General features: G+C 31.1%; 1 protein-coding gene across 5 annotated transcripts in view; it reads right to left on the bottom strand.

Moving 5' to 3' along the window:
• Hmgcr (HMG coenzyme A reductase) overlaps positions 1-18,208 on the bottom strand; it is a 41,141-nt gene that overhangs the window by 12,927 nt on the left and 10,006 nt on the right. Inside the window, exon 1 of one of the 5 annotated variants that reach the window (XM_018510948.1) lies at positions 10,788-10,918. The exons of 1 other annotated variant lie outside the window; for it this stretch is intronic. The gene's annotated coding sequence lies outside the window, so the exon portion shown is untranslated. Of the gene's footprint in view, positions 1-7,363; positions 7,411-10,487; positions 10,648-10,668; positions 10,919-18,208 lie in introns of those variants that run through there. 3 more of the 5 variants (XM_018510947.1, XM_018510949.1, XM_018510950.1) reach the window with 3 other exon arrangements.

The raw sequence follows: 18,208 nt of genomic DNA on the forward strand, positions 1-18,208 counted from the left end.
CTCATCCTCCGTAAGTCCGAAATTCATAGTAAGTACGGAATTCATTACGCGTTCTCAGTCACCGTGCAAACGCCCTCACAGACAAGATCATAATAGATCGATATGAGTATGGTCATCTAGTCGTCTATCTTCAATTGATTCTCTTTATTCTCGTATAAAGATATTAAAGGAGATTTCTATTTATGTAAAAAAGTTTTAATCGCAACTAGAGCGTATAGATACACATATGTATACACATATATATGTATATATATTTATCAGTTTCTGAGTTTTATTCCTTTACTAAAAATAGAATTCGAATATCTTTTTTATAATTACCGCAAGAATCTGCATATAATAGCATTTTTCATTGAGAAACAGAATTAATGCGCGTTCAGTGCATTTTAAAACCGCTGTGCCATCGACGTAAAAATGTATGATTAACAAAAATATAGAAACGAGTTAAACCGCAAAATGCTTAATACATTTTATTATGTTATTTGATAAAATATAGTTTAGGCATTGTACACCACTTCAGGTATCTTATTTTTACATTTAGATTAGTGTTGTGTACAACGGCTTCAATATGTGTGTGTGTGCACTGAGTCCGCACAAGTTCTGCTAATGAAAAACAATATAATATTCTATTAGTATCAAGAAAAAAATAATGAAAAAGTAACGACTCGTTACATTTTGAGTGATGATAACGGTAACGAGTTACGTTTCATAAATTCTTTTTATTTGTTTGCCATTTCGTTTGCGAAGAGATTCGAAACCGTCAATTTCCATTAAACTCCCTTGCAGTTTCAAAAATGTCGATAAATCATGAGAATAGGTTTCTTTCGAGAATTAAACAATACATGCATAATTGTGCAACTAAAAAAGTCATAATTTGCATTATATACCATTTATACGCAGCATTGAGAGACGACACTCAGATTTGGGGAAAGCAACCGTTGCATCATTTTTGCGAAGATCAATAGTCTACACGTAATAGCTTTTAATCTATTAACTTATATAATGTTATATAATTGTCGAATTTTTTCAGTGTAGTTTTTTCTCTATAAATTAATCGGAAACATTTCGACTGTGTTAATGCTTAAATTCTAAGCAGAATCGTAAGGTTCGTAACATATTCAGTTTATTACTAGCCATAAAATTTAAAAGAAATTATAGATGCTTATGAATAATCGTTACGTCTTACGATACATACGCATAAAATAAGAATACTAATCATAAGTTCTTATAAGTTTTTACAAGAACACGTTACAAGGTTTACGATTTTGTTTAAAATGATCCATAAATCAATATAAATAAATAGAAGGGCTACAAGCCAGTTAAAAATAAATTAAGAACATTTAATATTCCGAAATAAATATAAAGAAATACAATAACAAACGTTTCGACGCCGATCTGGTCATTTTCAATGTTGGGACGCATTCAAAAAATTATAATATGACATAAGTTATCGGATTCTTAGATTAAAAATACAATACTACATAAGTTATCTAGTACAATAAAAAATGTTGATACATATTGGATGTTTCATCTTATTTTCGAAAAATATGTGTGGTCCATTGAAATTTGTAATGAAGAAATCGCTCAATGTGATTGACAAGCTAGTGATAATCTCATGTTTCCTTTTTGAAAAACTATTCTGTTCTCCACAACAATTTTTTTTAACAGCTTATTTAATCAAACTGTTGTAAGTCAAACTTTAAAAAAAAAACAAACTATAGAAATCAAAGCCTTAAACGATCTAGCTGGATCTTAAATGCTCGTATGATTCTTGTGTGAATTTATATACTACGTATGTAATCCCCAGAAACGCGCGCCGAAATGATTTTTCGGTCTTGAAACGCTAACTCTACTAAACTACCGCAGTAATATCACGAGTTAAATTGACTAGCAATTTAACAAATTTTTTATGCTTATTCGCATCTTCGAAACGATCCTAATATGATCAAAAATTTGTTAGTCAATTTAACTCGTGATATTTCGACGTCTAGAACGACGTCTGGAGCAATCAACGCGCGGTGTCAAATCTGATAATGCTGTTACTGCGAAGTGCAAGATCGTGTCTCTTGAGCGACTCGGTTCGTTTTCTAATCGATCGCTAGTTACAAAAGAAAAAAGATTATTGAAAAAAATCAAACCCTGTTCCATTACAAATATCCATATTCAAAACATTAACCAGCAGATCCTCGAAATATGTATCAGATAAAGAAATGCATGTTCCAACAAGATAATCCTTCAATCGTAGACACTGGGCAAGTTCTAGGGCGTCTTGTATATCAACGTACTTATCTGGATAGTCGAGATTTTTTTACATATCCAGTAATGATATAGCTTGTTGACTACGGAGAAAGAACACTAATTCACCGGCGTAACTCGAAATGTCTGTCAAGGTTGGTGACTTTCCAAGTGTCGAGAACTACTTGCAAGTATTTCTACATCCAACTGAACGTTATCCTCTTCTGTTAACAACTATCATAGAAATATTTTTTCTTATTGGCTACAATCTACGCTTAAACATTATTGCAAAAACGGATATTATCAACTGAAAAATTGTCGCATTTACTTTGATGTAAAACGAATAAATTATATTTGTGTAACAATACTGTAACTTTTTTCTCTTGAAAGTGAACGCATATTAATTATCCAGAAATAATTTAACTTTTTAAATTTGTCAAATTTCTTTAACAATAATTCGTTTATTTTTATGTGTGTGTGATACAGCAACATATTGTTCTCTTATTTCAAAAGTAACACACAACTCAAAACATTAAGTTTCCTAGAAAAGAAGAAAAAAATTGTTTTTTAACTTGAAATCATTTATCATTAAAATAATATTAGCTAAATAATATTGAAAATATTAATATAAAAAATATATTTTCTTAACATAACCAATGTCATTTTTTATTTTTTTAAAATTAGTTCATAATAATTGATGGTAATATAATAATTTACTTAACTCATCCATACTTGATTTAATGATTAATGGTAAAGTAATGATAACTAAAAGTTAACTCATGTTTAACTTATTTATGCTAATAATTAAAAAATGACGTTTCTCTCTTTAAGCTATTTCTGAAGTGAGAAAACGATATATATTCTATGGCCCGTATTCATAATATGCTTTGATGTTAGCGAGCATTTAACATACAATTCACGTCACATATACTAAAGAATTTTAGAAAAATAAAAACGCATTTGGAATATATATGGGCCTATACTTCTCGCCCAATAAATTTATCGAATAAAATTATAATATTATAAATAGAAAATATTGTAAAAATATATCTATAATAAAAAATTTATGAGGGAGAACAAAATGGACATATTATCACAAAATATTCATATTCTTGCAAATTTTAAAATTATTTATATTTTCTACTTTTGTAGATATATTTGTCGGTAACATTATTACTTGAAACCTACGAAATGATAATGTTGTTGACACGACAGATATGCATTGAATGTAAAATGTCTGACAAAAAATAGGCTATGGGAAAGATAATGATTAATGGTTAATAATGATTAACATGTTTAACACGTTTTTTACACAAACACTGTAAGTTTGAGCTTTGCATGAAACATGTGTCACTGATAATTATATTGTGAGAAAAAAGTTGTTTCAAAAAAATATTAGTTAGGCTATATATTAAGCAAATATTTGTTAATTCAATAAAATAATATGTTTTAAATTACAAGATTTTGGTAATCTAAATATATAAATATTTGAACTATATATAAATAATCATTACAAACGAAAGGCATTTAGTCAGGTTAACAACTTTTTTTTCTCAGTGCAATTATGTAGAGAATATATATATATTTCGGAGCTGAAGTATATTGTCTTTCATAAATTATAGGCCTGTTCCTTGATCGATTCTCCATCGATTGAAAAAAAAATATATCCATTTCTGGTGGAGGTACAATAACAAATGGGGTCTTGCTTTTATATTTATTATCATAACTGAGATCCCCAGGATCCTAGTGTGTACTTCATATAGGCAAAAAAAAGAGCGTGTACCTAAAGTAAATATTAAATCATGTTGATAAAAATTATTTAAAAAAATAAAATAAAAATAATAAGCAATTGCATCACACAAAATGAATTAGTCGGCACGGATTCTTCTTTCAGTTTTAATTGCTCATAGACCGAAATATTAGCGTTTTAGGATCGCAGAAAAAGGAGCATTTCTTCCAATTCAATTCGTGATATCCATAATCGCGAGAGAAAGTATCCACGTCTTACACATGTATCTTACTTCTTCTTCTTCTTCTTCTTCTTCTTCTCTCTCTCTCTCTCTCTCTCATACTTCCATTTTCGGCAGTCATAAGGCCTGTTCTTTTTGGCTGAACTTTTGCACCAGTTAATCTTTCTTCCTTTTTCTCCAGGAGGAAAGAAGAGGAAAAAAGATAAACTGGTGCAAAAATTCAGCCCAAAAAGAACAAGCCTATAGTGTGTTCAGAGGCGAAATTTCCTGTACTTTTCCGTATACAGTTCAGGAATTACTACTTTCTTTATTCCTTCACGTTCCAGGAACGTTCACTTCTCTCTTGGCGCATTAATGCAACATCGTCGCCATCGGCGTCGCTTCATCGCGTTGCTTACTTTTTCCGCGATACGTTTCTCTCCCGCGACCGGGTGACCCTGAAGTAAATGAAATTTACTTTCTTCGACGGGAGGAGGGGGGGGGGGTGCAACAAATGATGTGAGCTCTGACGCGCCTCTCTATTCTTCTCCTTCCCATTTTTTTCGTATCGTATTGTGATGTCACGGCAACGAAATGAGTAGTCGATGGTGTAAGATGAAAAGACCAATACGCATAATAGCGCGGAGATCTGAAATCTTGATCAACCAGAGCTCGAGCTTTTATGCAGCGCACTGTTTAAAAGTTTCAAAAATAAAATAAGATTGTCTAAAACACGCAGTTTGATTAAAAATATATTATATTTAATACAAATATTATAAAAACGAAGTATAATTATGAAGACCGTTTGTTGCACATATATTTTCTTTTTTCTTTTTTGGTACAGTTTTATTATTTGATTTGTTGGTTAACCTGACGCAGTTGTATATACGTGCGGGTGCGTACTAAACACGCTATTACGCAAATAGGAAGGGAAACTTTTGTGCACGTGTGACGTGATGTTTGTTAATTTATTATATATTCCATTTTCTTTACTAAATGAAATTTTATGAATTCCTCATTCATAATACTAGCAGCTATTTATGCAAATCTTTGGAAGGATATATACAGTTTCCTCTAGACATGCAGGACAGCCAGTTGTCTGTCAGAGGAAGAGTTTTCGTTGGAACATTTAACTCCGGGTACATATGCCAAAATTTGTGTGCAACATAGCCAATATAAATTAACCATTAGACCGCCGGAAAACCGATATCGGCTCGTTTTAATTTTGATAATATAGTTAGACGTTATATTTGAGTTCAATTATACCATTCTGAGTATATATGTAGACAAATCGCTCTCAAACTCTCTACGTCCACGTTGTTAAAACTCTGGGTAAAGCCGAAGGAGAGTTCTACCCAAGATCTATTTTGATGCTGTTTACGTCATTACATGCAATAATGGCTTCAGCATTCAAAATTATCATTTTCTGACCTCACCACAGTATTTAGTGACCTCAAAAACCATTATATATGCATTGTTTATTCAAATTTAAAAAATTTTAATTTTTTCCATAACCTTCCCCGCCGGAAATAACGGCTCAAGCCGTGATGGAAACATCGTATAGGATATATCCCTGATACAAACACATGTTTTCGTTACTTTTTAATGAGGTTTTGATAACCTTTAATGCTGGCGGTTTAAAGGTTAAAGCTTCTATTTCCACGGCCGGTACGGCTCTTGCAATTTTTAATACAACACACTAGCATTTTAATAACCTATTAACTTCCCTTCCGTGTAAGCAGCCATACTAAATCTCACATAAAAGCTCAAAGTGTAATTTGCTGATTGTCCCTCACTAATTTTAGTCTACTGCATATCCATCACCTTGGATCATTTTTCTTCTTACATCATGATCGAGATATACTAAAGATTGGCTTATAATTGACTCTTCGAGTCTTGAACAAAGATTTCAAGAATCCTGGAGGGTCCTGTGAAAAGTGCCTTAGGATGACTAAAATTGATGAATAAACTTTTCTAAGGCTGACTCGTAGAGCCAGAACATTTTTTTTAGTGTACAAAATAAATATCTCTAATAAAAATGCATGTTATTCCTATATGTATATTCAATACTTGAAACGCATCTTTATCAGTTTGATTTGTACTATTCTAAGTATAATATTCTATATATAATAATTGAATCTACTTAAATTCCAATAAATGTAACGAAATTTTTTTCCAAATATATACATATATTTTTCGGTAATTAATATAGATATAATTAGACAACTAACTAATGGTACTTAATCTTTTTTCGGCAGCTATGCGTATAAGCAGATTAGTTATGTAATTTGTCTTTCATAAGCAATAGTTGGTCCTCAGCGAGAAAGCGAGAAAGCTTTTAACCACAAATGACGACGGCCGAAAAAGAATAAAATTAGAAGTTCTACGCACAACTTCACAATTTGAACAACTCTCGCTTATATTTATAAATATTTATAAATTCACTAATGACCCGCAAATTACAAACATAAAATACAAGGAGCATTCAGCCACACGCAGGATGTTTTTTACGAATGTCATATATTTAAAATTCTTACGTAAAAGGTATAAATTATAGACGTTTCGGCCTATATCAGATTATCTTCAGTATACAATATAAATAATATAAAATAGTTCGCAGTCACAAGATTAAAAGAATTGAAATAAATAAAATAAATAAATAAATAAAATCAATGAATCTTAGTCATAAGATTAAAGGAATAAATTGACAATAAATTTTTGTTCGATTACAACCTACGCTTGCGTACGATGTCGAAAAAATTTTTTTTTCTGCTTCTATTCGTCTTAATGAGAGGCTTTTATATTGAAAAGTTGTGAGAAACGCCAGATTTCCAGATTCTAATATGAGTAAAAGATCCAAATTTTAAAATCGCAAAAACCGTTTCCTTTTTTATGTATTTATATTTTATGTAGTATATAAAATTAATTGCTTAGAAGTCTCGTATGTCGGGCAAACAAAAAGAAAATTTAACACGCGGATAAAAGAACATAAGGCAAACATAAAAAAATCTACTAAAAATGCTCTATCGGTCGTGTCTCAACACCGTTTAGATAATGAACATGATCTAGACTGGAACAATATTAATATTTTAGACTCAGAACCTTCTTACTATAGAAGAATGATTTCCGATTATTTAAAAATACTCCGCTCTCAACTTAAATTAATTTTATATACAACGTACCTGTGCTTGTCACGACGATCCTTAATTTATTCTCCACCAATATTGAGATTGTCCTTTTCCATGTGAGACAAGTGATTACACGAGACAGAATTACTTCCATTTGTAAAAATGTTTTGTCTGTGGATGACTTTCAGTGTGTCAGAATATATACTCATCGTGGAAGGAGGAAGGGAGCTTAATGGAGAGGGGCTTACATTAATTAATTATTTAAGTTGAGAGGGGAATATTCTTAAATAATCGGTAAATGTGTGTGTATATCAGGAAAACCATATCACTTTGTATATTTATTCCTAATTTCTATTTTTTAATACGTAACATCGCGTTAATATGTAACAGGCCGGTATTCATAGTCTTTTGTTGCATTTAAGACTATCTTAAATACAATCTTAAGATGTCATAAGTCAATCCGAGGACTGTATTAACTTTTAAGACATTATTTAAGACAGTTTTAAGATAAAAACGAACTATGAATCGCCCCATGTTTAGCGTTTCACAGTTGGCAGCCCTTAAGCTTTTCTTCAGAGAAAGAAGGTTACAAACTGTACACACCATGTTATCCTTCCACCATGCTCTGTTGACAGTCCCAGTCTTCGCAAAGCACCTGTATACATGTATTTTCCATTCGGTGAGACGATACTTTTTTTCTAGACTTTCAATCTTAGTTCTATAAACTCGGTATCGTTCGTTCCAATAATGTGATCTCAACTGCACGCTTATTTTCAAGATATGGACTCTAAAACTCGCAAATATGTATCTGAATTCTGAGGTGACAGCTGTACGAGACAAAAGTAAGTGAATTTTTTAACTTTTTTTCGATTTTCTCATGAAATCCAGTACAGCTGAGATCCTGTTTGTGCGTACTTTAATTTATATAATAATACTTTTGCAATCCGTAAATCCAATTCGGAGATTTTTCACTGAATGGAAATGTGGGTAAAACAGGAGGCTTTAGCATCGCCTTAAGACGAATAGAAGCAGGAAAAAAAATTTTTTCGACAACGTACACAAGCGTAGATTGTAATCGAACAAAAATTTATTGTTAATTTACTTTTTTAATCTTATGACTAAGAATCATTGATTTTTTGTTTATTTCAATTCTTTTAATCTTATTACTGTGAACTATTTTATATTATTTATATTGTATACCGAAGAGGGCTTGATATAGACCGAAACGTCTATGATTTGTATCTTTTATCACCGACGAGATATTATTAAAGATCGTCAACCCTGGGCAAATTTTCGGCGGTATAAAAAGGGCCCCAAGGGCCCGGAGATAATTCAAGAACGCTGACATTACCGCGACAATTGATATAAATTTGCTATTATTAACATAAATATTTGGCTCATGCATTATTAAATTCATGATTTTTTATTACATAAATGTCCCATAAATAAATATACATACTTGTAAAGCTGTACTATCTTATATTTTGCAAAAAAATCACAATTTTTTCTCTGCAATTATCATCTTTATTGATAATCAAACTTTGATGACAACACTGAAATCTCAATTTAAAAAAAAATCGAGTATTGAGTTATAAATGCATAAATACATCTACTAAACTAATAAATCATAAAATTAGTACAATATTATCAGTTTTTAACTCTTAATCACTTCAATATTCACAAGGACGCAAACTCCCGTAAGGATGTCGGTTATCTTTAATAGTATCTCGTCGGCGCTTTTACGTAAGAATTTTAAATATATAACATTCGCAAAAAACGTCCTATGCGTGGCTGAATGCTCCTTACTTTTATATTTCTCTCTTATATAACTATAAGTAGATACATCTAATCTATTTTCCGTTTATTAAATATCCTTTACAGTCTATGAAATTCAAATAACAATGATCATAAAAATCGATGTAAAATATGCTAAGCGAATACAGTAATTGTACTGTTTGAAAATTTTATTATAATTTTATTTTAGATTTAAATTTTAATCAAAGACATATTTAATACTACAATCAAGAAATTTGCATGAATAATTGGACAATGAATTTTCATCGAGAGAAGATAAATTTCGATTTTTATAATATAAAGACCTAATAATTGAAAACAAAGTTTCTATGTTCATAATACTAGTAATTAGGTCTCAGACAAAAGATTCGAACATGTTGAATATTCGATCTATTCGAATAGTTCGAAGTTGAAAAAAATGAACATCTAATTCGATATTTCGATATATTTCGGACAGTTTGAACAGTTCAAGCTTAAGCAGTGATCAATATGAAATATCAATTCATTATGTCTAAAGTTCGGACAGTAAACAAATATAGTATGCCTTGGAAACAAAAGAGCAGTTTTTCACACGAGACTTGAATATACAAACATTACAAAAATGTCAAAAAGAAAAAGTCGCGTCATATTCAGTCATATTCAGATTGATCCTAAGGACTTGTTATATCTGAGTTCGGAATGTAATAAATTCGAACTTTCAGCTCTGAAGTGGGTTAAAATAGTTTAAACATACATTTAGTCCGAACTATTTAACGTTCGAACTTGAGAGTCGAACTGTCCGAACTGTCAAATCGTCTGATGTTTCCGAGCACTACAGTAGTAATGAATAAAAATGTAAGTATAGATTTCATATAAATTTTGTTAATAAATCTTTCAATCTATAATTTCATCAAGTATTTTACTTTCATAAATAAATGGCATTAATTTATCAATATAAAGTTAAAATTTTTTTTACTTTTTATTGCTGGCGTAAAAACGGCAGGATTATCATGTCAAACAATAAAGATAAATAATAAGTTTCATTTTGATCCAGATCAAGACTTGTATATTTAGACAAATTATTTACTGGAAGTTTTTGGTTTAATTAAAACATTCGATTGTACAAGCGCCAAAAATCTATCAAAGATTTATTTAAGTGAAATAGAAATTAGCGTGATGCTGCAAGTACAATAGCACACAATATCCACATTAGTCGGAATATCAGAAAGTATAGATATTTTTTAGAGAAATCCAATTTAATACTGATCAATTTATTAATATTGGAAGACTATAATGTTCAATTACTTATTTTGAGTACTAAAAGCACCGAACAACAGTGCAGAGTTACATACAAAATAAATAATTAATAATGTCGAAATAATGCAGAAGTCGCGCAAACACATACCTGATTTGAAATAGAGACAATTTATTGGTTTTTGATATGATATCTGTCGTTATCGCACAGTTTTGACTGCTAAAGATACTACTTTCGACTTGTCGAAGTGTTCTTTAGCAAATCTCTCAGCTTTTCCTACGGTCCCTCGAAGATGAGACAACACGTATCGAGTACGTGTCACGCGGTATACCTGGACTTTACATTCGTATGGATACGCGGGAACGACGCGGTGAGTAACAGTCCTCACGAATTCATTGAACGGCTCGACATATGCATAAGAAAGAGGTTGAACAATCGCGAACCAAATACCTATAGCCACCCGGTGATAAACTGCACGTGGAGAGGCCAAGTATCGGCTTTAGTCTGCGACTTGATGCTGCAGACACGAGAGATATAAACCTTCCCACCAAATGATGCGGCGCGCACCGACCGACTGACTTTGCGTCGGCAGCACGGCAGCGGACTAGCCGGACTAGGCTGGACTTGGACTTGGACGACGCTCGCAATCACTCACAATTGCCGCCGCGTTCCATCTCGGCCGTCTCCGCGAGTGCTCGGGTACACTCGGTACACTCGCCAGGTAGTCGCCAGTCGAGGCACGCATGCGTACACCAATTTGAATTATTTCCCATGCACTATGCCCGATATATTCACATACTCAGATTTTATATTTAAGACAGTAATATTTTAATATTAATCGATTCTGTAATTGTTTACGACACCTTAACACTTTCACAGCGGGTGTTACTTCGACGTGTGACTTTGACTGCCAGCGATCAACAGACACACACATCCAGTTGAGATCGTCGTGTTATAGGGCGGTACTCACAGTACTTAGCTCTCAAGTAATGTCTTAAGATGCTCATTAGTTCATGACATCTTAAGACTGTACTTAAGACGGTTTTAAGTATAAGATCCGACTGTGAATACCGGGCCATAGTGTATGTAGTGAGTTTCCTTCTAAGTTTTTGAATATTCTATTATTTAAAGATTTTGAATAATTGCGAAAAATGCCCTTCGTGAAAGTGTTAAGACAGTCGTAAATATAAAAATAGACTAGAGTATCAGGCTGCTCCTCGCCCTGATAAAGTGGAAGATTCGTGAAACGTATGGCGTTTCAAGAATGGATCTGGACACGGAGGAAACCCGCAAAACGCATAACCTTTATATAAAAATAGACTATATACCAGTTATTTTTTTATGTAATCTGAGGATCTCCGACGATATCTGTAATGTCTGTATTCTTTTTTCATTCCGTCTTTTCTATGGGAATGGAATAAAAAAACGAGTGCCGCGCACTCGAATCTCTTTATTCTTAACACATCTATATCTTTTTGTAATTTTAATGCTTCCCCTGCCCTGCTCTATTGCTAATATTCAGGTCCCTATTCTGTAACTTTCAGTCCCGAAACACAGTAAGTGTAGTAAGCTTGCTATAAGATATTGGTCAATTATAGTCGAATTTGAGTAGAATAATCGATGCCAGATGGTGACAGTCAGTCTTATAGTTAACATGTTTTAAGAAATAATTGAACTTGTTTTTTATATGTACGTATTATTTACCATTAATAATGTTCATACGTTTGTTTTTTTATGAAATTTGACTCTAATTTGCCTTCATTTTTTATATTATTATAGAATAATCGACTATGATTGGTTGATTTTTTAAGGCTTATTACACCTATTGTGTTTCGCAGCTTAATGAGAGTGCGAGTATTATATTGTTGTTACGCCATGTTTTTACTACGCATAAAGAGTGTGCAATGACAGTATAATAACATCGTAACTACACTGAAAAAAATTTCTGGTTGAAAATGGACGAATCGGAAATTTCTGGTTAAATTTATTAGAATTCTAGTTGAGATAACCGGAATTCTGGTTGATACTATATTTCTGGTAAAATCTACTAGAATTCTTATTTTTACCAGAATAATTATATTAATCAGAATTCTAGTTATCTCAACTAGAATTCTAATAGACATAACCAGAAAATTCCGATTCGTCCGTTTTCTACCAGAATTATTGTTTAATCCAACCAGACCATTTTTCTCAGTGTAGAGAGAATTACAGAATATAAATTAGGTATGTGAACATAAATGTAAAACGAATGAAATATAGTGTCACAAGAAAGATGAGCAATCTCTCGTGAGCATGCAGATGAAAACAATCCCATAAGATTTTGTAAATTTTTTTCTACGACGCACCATTGCCGCGATATTCATCTTTAAGATTTAAAAAGCATTAAAAAAAAATACTTTTAGGGTGGGATTTCATTTGTGCGCTTTTGTCATACGACAAATTTTTCAAGTCTGTTGATTGGCTATATAGGATAGAGAGATCCGAGGACCTCTCTATCCTGCACACATTTGTCGTACGACAAAAACGCACAAATAAAATCCCACCCTTATACTACTCTCCAAATGTCGATAATTTATAATTATTTTTATATTTATTAGACATTTTATATTTATTAATATGAAAATAATTATTATAAATTCAAAGAAAAATATAATAAGTCAAAAGACCAATGAGTGTAAGTATAAGAATAAATAAAAAAACGCTTAAATTAAATTTAAAATAATGACCAGTCAAAAATATACACAGTTATACCAACAGTAAAACATTTTTCATTTAAATTAAAGGTATAAAACTTAATATTTCAATATTGAGAAAGAGAATTTGAAAAAGAGATGGCGCAACGTATACAAAACTGTTTATACTTCTGCTGCATAAATTTTATTCTTCATAGTTTTTTGTGTATACATAGTACGATGCTTACAAGTAAAATCAGATATGAAAATTTTTAATTCCTTATGAATAATATTTATGATGTATGAGTTATGCAAATTATGAATTTAAATTTAATTTTAATTTATAATGATTGCTATAACCCACACAATACAGTAATGAAGAGTTAACATTAGATCAACTGTAGAATTAAAAAAAAGAAGTGATCAATATGCAAATACCTATTTATACGTGCAGCAGCTCAAAACATAAATTCTATTCAATGTTAATATCTAGCTATAATTGCTCCTTTTTACCTTAGTGTTTTTCAACAATTATATTTTCAATAATATAAAATAATCACTTGCAAAAAAAATTTAAAAAAAGATATGTGTACGTATACGGTCTAGCTGTTGTAAGTCATCCGATCGTTACGGATGGCAATTTCGCAATTCGCAAGCGCATTAGGAAAATAGGAATGCAGTTGAGCAATAGAGCACGCGTGCAAAATTTTTTAGTTCGACGAACGAAAGGAAGAAAATTTTATACGACTAATGCCCGTTTCTACCAATGTGGATTAACTTTAATCTCGGTTCAACTTACTCTTCACCTTTTTCTTATTTTTAAATCTATAAAAAAATGAAGAATTAGTTGAACCGAGATTAAAGTTAAACTGCATTGATAGAAACAGGCATAATCTGTCAAGTCAAACTTCATTCCGATTTAAAAAAGGAGAACTATCAGGAATGTTTAAAATAAAAAAGAGATTGACTGGGACTGGTTAAACAAAAATTATCTCAATTAGAAAAAGGAGAATTATTAAAAACGATTATTCAAATCAATCGTTCAGAAAGAGATTCCAACAGCAGATCAAAAATCTGAGGGAGAGAACACGGATTTTATTACGTTATTTAAATTGATTACTGTACTTTGCGGTACAGTAGAATATAACGACGCTGCCGAAATAGTACAGCATTTTCTCGAAGTTATTTTAGTGTCCTTTAGAATTAGATTAGATTAGAAATAAATTTCATATCGCAACATTGTGTGTGGCGGATGAAAATGTTTTCGTGCGCGCAATTCCAACCGACCAGTGTATTCATCTCACAGCTTTCCAATCTGTATAATCTTCGCCGACGATCGACTTCGCCTCTCTCGCGAGACTCTCCAAAACTCTCCCTCACGCTATTACGCTTCTAGAAATTCGGCAGTTTCTTGCGCTTTGTTTTGCACAGATAATGAATTCCAGTAATTTTCATCATAAAATTATCGTGCGCGTCATCCCGATTTGGGTTAATCAATTGTTTACAATAAACAGGAGAGCGCTTCTTCCTTGCATGACGCAATAAATTTTTCAAGCATTTCTCTTATCATGTAGAGTTCGATATGTATTTGTAGATAGAGATACATGGTCAATTTATTCGGTCTATTTATGAAAAGATAATCAGAAAGATGATCTATCTCAATTTGAATAACACACCGGCTGCAGTGTCAATATAATTAATTTACACTATTAATGCTATTATTTGTTAACCAAATATTAAAATTAAAATTTCTATTGTGCTGCTTTCAATAATAAATGTTATACAAATTAGGTCAAAACGTAGTTCAAATTTAAAACAAAATAAGATAAATAAAAGGCATAAAACTACGAACGCAAGATGTAAGCAGCGAATAATTATATATTTAAAAAGTTAAAATACATATAATAGACGTTTCGGTCTTAAATTAGACCATCTTCAGTAATAAAACGAGATGAGAGTTATAAATTAATATTCACTTTCGCATACATTAAGTCGATAAGAAATGAACGATAGTCAACGCAAAATACAATTTTCTTGATGTGAAGAATTCTTAAAAAACATCTCCAAGGTTTGAAAGCGCAGATTCGCAGCGAGTCAAAAAGTAGTTAGTTAAGTGGATAGTGCATCAAAACGTCTAATTGAGTGAGTATCCGCGATGTAAATTATTGCGCACAAAATTTCCTGATTCTAATGTAAGTATAAATCAGAAATCAAAAAAACAAAAGAAAATATAAAAAAATTACGCTGTAAATTGTAAAATAAATTAAAATACCTGTGTTAACAATAGTTTGCGGAGCAGATACAGGAATTGGAAAAATTGAAGAGTATAAAATAAAAGTCAAGAACAGAATGATCGAGTCAGACCATGGCAGACCGAATTTATACCGAATTCAGTGTCGCTAGTGGAACATTCTAGATCAAGATTTAACCGATGTGTTTAATAACGGTAAATAAATTTCTGGAAACTTCTCTGTATCGTTCTGTTTATTGATACCGTTAATTTGTTTTTTAATATATATCATTTCAGAAGTCAGTCTTTTGTGGAAAAATGGCTCAATGTCAAGAACTTTAATATTATCCCAGTCAAATTTATGGTCAAGCTGAACCTGGTGTTCTGCAACTACATTATGTAGATTACTAGATTTCCGAGCACAAGATTTATGCTCGGAAATTCTAGTCGCAACTTTTCTTTTCGTTTGACCAACGTAAGAAGCGTCACAATCAAGACAGTCTATTCTGTATACAGCATTACTATGTTCAATGGTTTTTAATCTATCTTTACCTGTTTTTATGATAGTATTCAGTTTATTCATAGGTTTAAAGGCAACTTTAAGGTTATTCTTCTTGGCAACAGGTTTAAATTTTTCCGATACATCTTTAATGTAAGGAACAATAAAAAAATTATCAAAATTGACAGAATTAGAATTCTGATAAGAACAAGCATTGCTATAAACATTTTTACGACTAGACAAAGTATCGATTCTTTTATTAATCGTAGAAAAGAGAAAGTCCAAAGGATAGCCATTGTTTAAAAAATTGTTAATCATCATTTCAATGTTTCTAGTGTGAAATTTAGGATGTGATAGAAATATTATTCTATCCAATTGGCCAATAATCACACCTCTTTTATGATCTAAAGGATGATTAGAATTGAAATTCAAGTATCGTCCAGAATTAGTCGGTTTTTTAAAATTGTCAAAAATAATGTGTCCATTTTCCACTTTCAAACTGACATCTAGAAAATTAATAGATCCATCGTCATTTTGTTCACAGGTAAATTTCAATCTGTCATGGTATGAGTTAAAAACCTGTAAAATGTCATTAATATAATTAATAGGAACAGATAAAATAATGTCGTCAACGTATCTGTAAAAAATTGGTATGTTAAAATTCAATTTTGATAATAATTCTCTTTCCAGGTCCTGTATTACAATGTCTGCTAAGATAGGAGATAAAGGAGAGCCCATGGGCATGCCAAAAATTTGTTTGAAGAAAAGTTCGTCAAATTTAAAAAACGTAGAATTAAAAATTAAAGAGATGGCATTTAAAAATTCTTTTTTCGGAATATTGGTATTACTTGCGATGGCATTCCATCTCAATTCTATGCTTTTGACAACCAATTCCTCAGGAATATTAGTGTACATAGATACTACATCAAAGGATACTATTTTGTAGTCATCCTTCAAGGCTAAACCATTAAGTTTATTCGTAAGATCGAAACTATTTTTAATGTATCCATATTCCTTTTTTAAACTCTTGTCAATAATATCTTTGAGAAATACTGCTAGTGGATATAATGGGCTATTAATGCAGCTTACAATAATTCTCAAAGGATGACCATGTTTATGTATCTTAGGCAACCCATAGATCCTCGGCAAATCTCCATCAGTAACATTGAGTTTTTTATATACGTATTGATCTAAGTATTTCATGCTCTTCCACCTAGCCAATAGTTTGTGAGCTTGGTTGGTAATCATTTTCGTAGGATTTTTCTTAATCTTAGTGTACGTTTTCGGATCAGCTAAAATTTCATGCATTTTTTCTTTATAATCAGTTAAATTTAAAACTACAGTAGAATTCCCTTTATCAGCTCTTGTGATAAGAATATCTGGATGTTGTGCCATAAATTTTTTTGTTGCTATCATTCCTTCTTTCAATAAGTCATCCACTACACTTGTTCCACCATTATAAATTGTATTTCTTTTTAATATTTGAATAGTATCATTTCTAATAACTTTTTTTATAGATTCATCAAATTTGAACATATTAAATTCAATGTGTTTAATAAATTCAATATAAATTCTATCTTTATTAATTAAATTATTCGACAAATTAAATTTCGGTCCTAGTTGTAAAATAGCTTTAATATTATCTGGTATTTGAATATCACTAAGATTGACCAACCATTTATCATTAATGTTATTAAAATTATAATTCTCTTCAAAATTCATAGGATCAATATGTATGTGAAAAATTGAATCAATCTTTTGGTTAGAGCAAGTTGTGGAAATACTGTATGTTAACACAGGTATTTTAATTTATTTTACAATTTACAGCGTAATTTTTTTATATTTTCTTTTGTTTTTTTGATTTCTGATTTATACTTACATTAGAATCAGGAAATTTTGTGCGCAATAATTTACATCGCGGATACTCACTCAATTAGACGTTTTGATGCACTATCCACTTAACTAACTACTTTTTGACTCGCTGCGAATCTGCGCTTTCAAACCTTGGAGATGTTTTTTAAGAATTCTTCACATCAAGAAAATTGTATTTTGCGTTGACTATCGTTCATTTCTTATCGACTTAATGTATGCGAAAGTGAATATTAATTTATAACTCTCATCTCGTTTTATTACTGAAGATGGTCTAATTTAAGACCGAAACGTCTATTATATGTATTTTAACTTTTTAAATATATAATTATTCGCTGCTTACATCTTGCGTTCGTAGTTTTATGCCTTTTATTTATCTTATTTTGTAATAAATGTTATGATCAGAAAGTAATATTTTACTTTAAAAATCTGATCAAAAAGAGATAAACCGTGCAAAAAGAAATAAATAAAATTAAACAAAAAGAATATTATTTTAGACCGTAAATGAGAAATACAATCGGTAAACTAGAAGCCTCTAACGGTCGAAGCTAGAGCTTTAATGCTTTTAAATAATTCAATGTGAATTTTATATATATATATA

Source organism: Trachymyrmex cornetzi, unplaced genomic scaffold (assembly GCF_001594075.2).
Source record: "Trachymyrmex cornetzi isolate Tcor2-1 unplaced genomic scaffold, Tcor1.1 scaffold358, whole genome shotgun sequence".
In the NCBI taxonomy this organism is placed as follows: domain Eukaryota; kingdom Metazoa; phylum Arthropoda; class Insecta; order Hymenoptera; family Formicidae; genus Trachymyrmex; species Trachymyrmex cornetzi.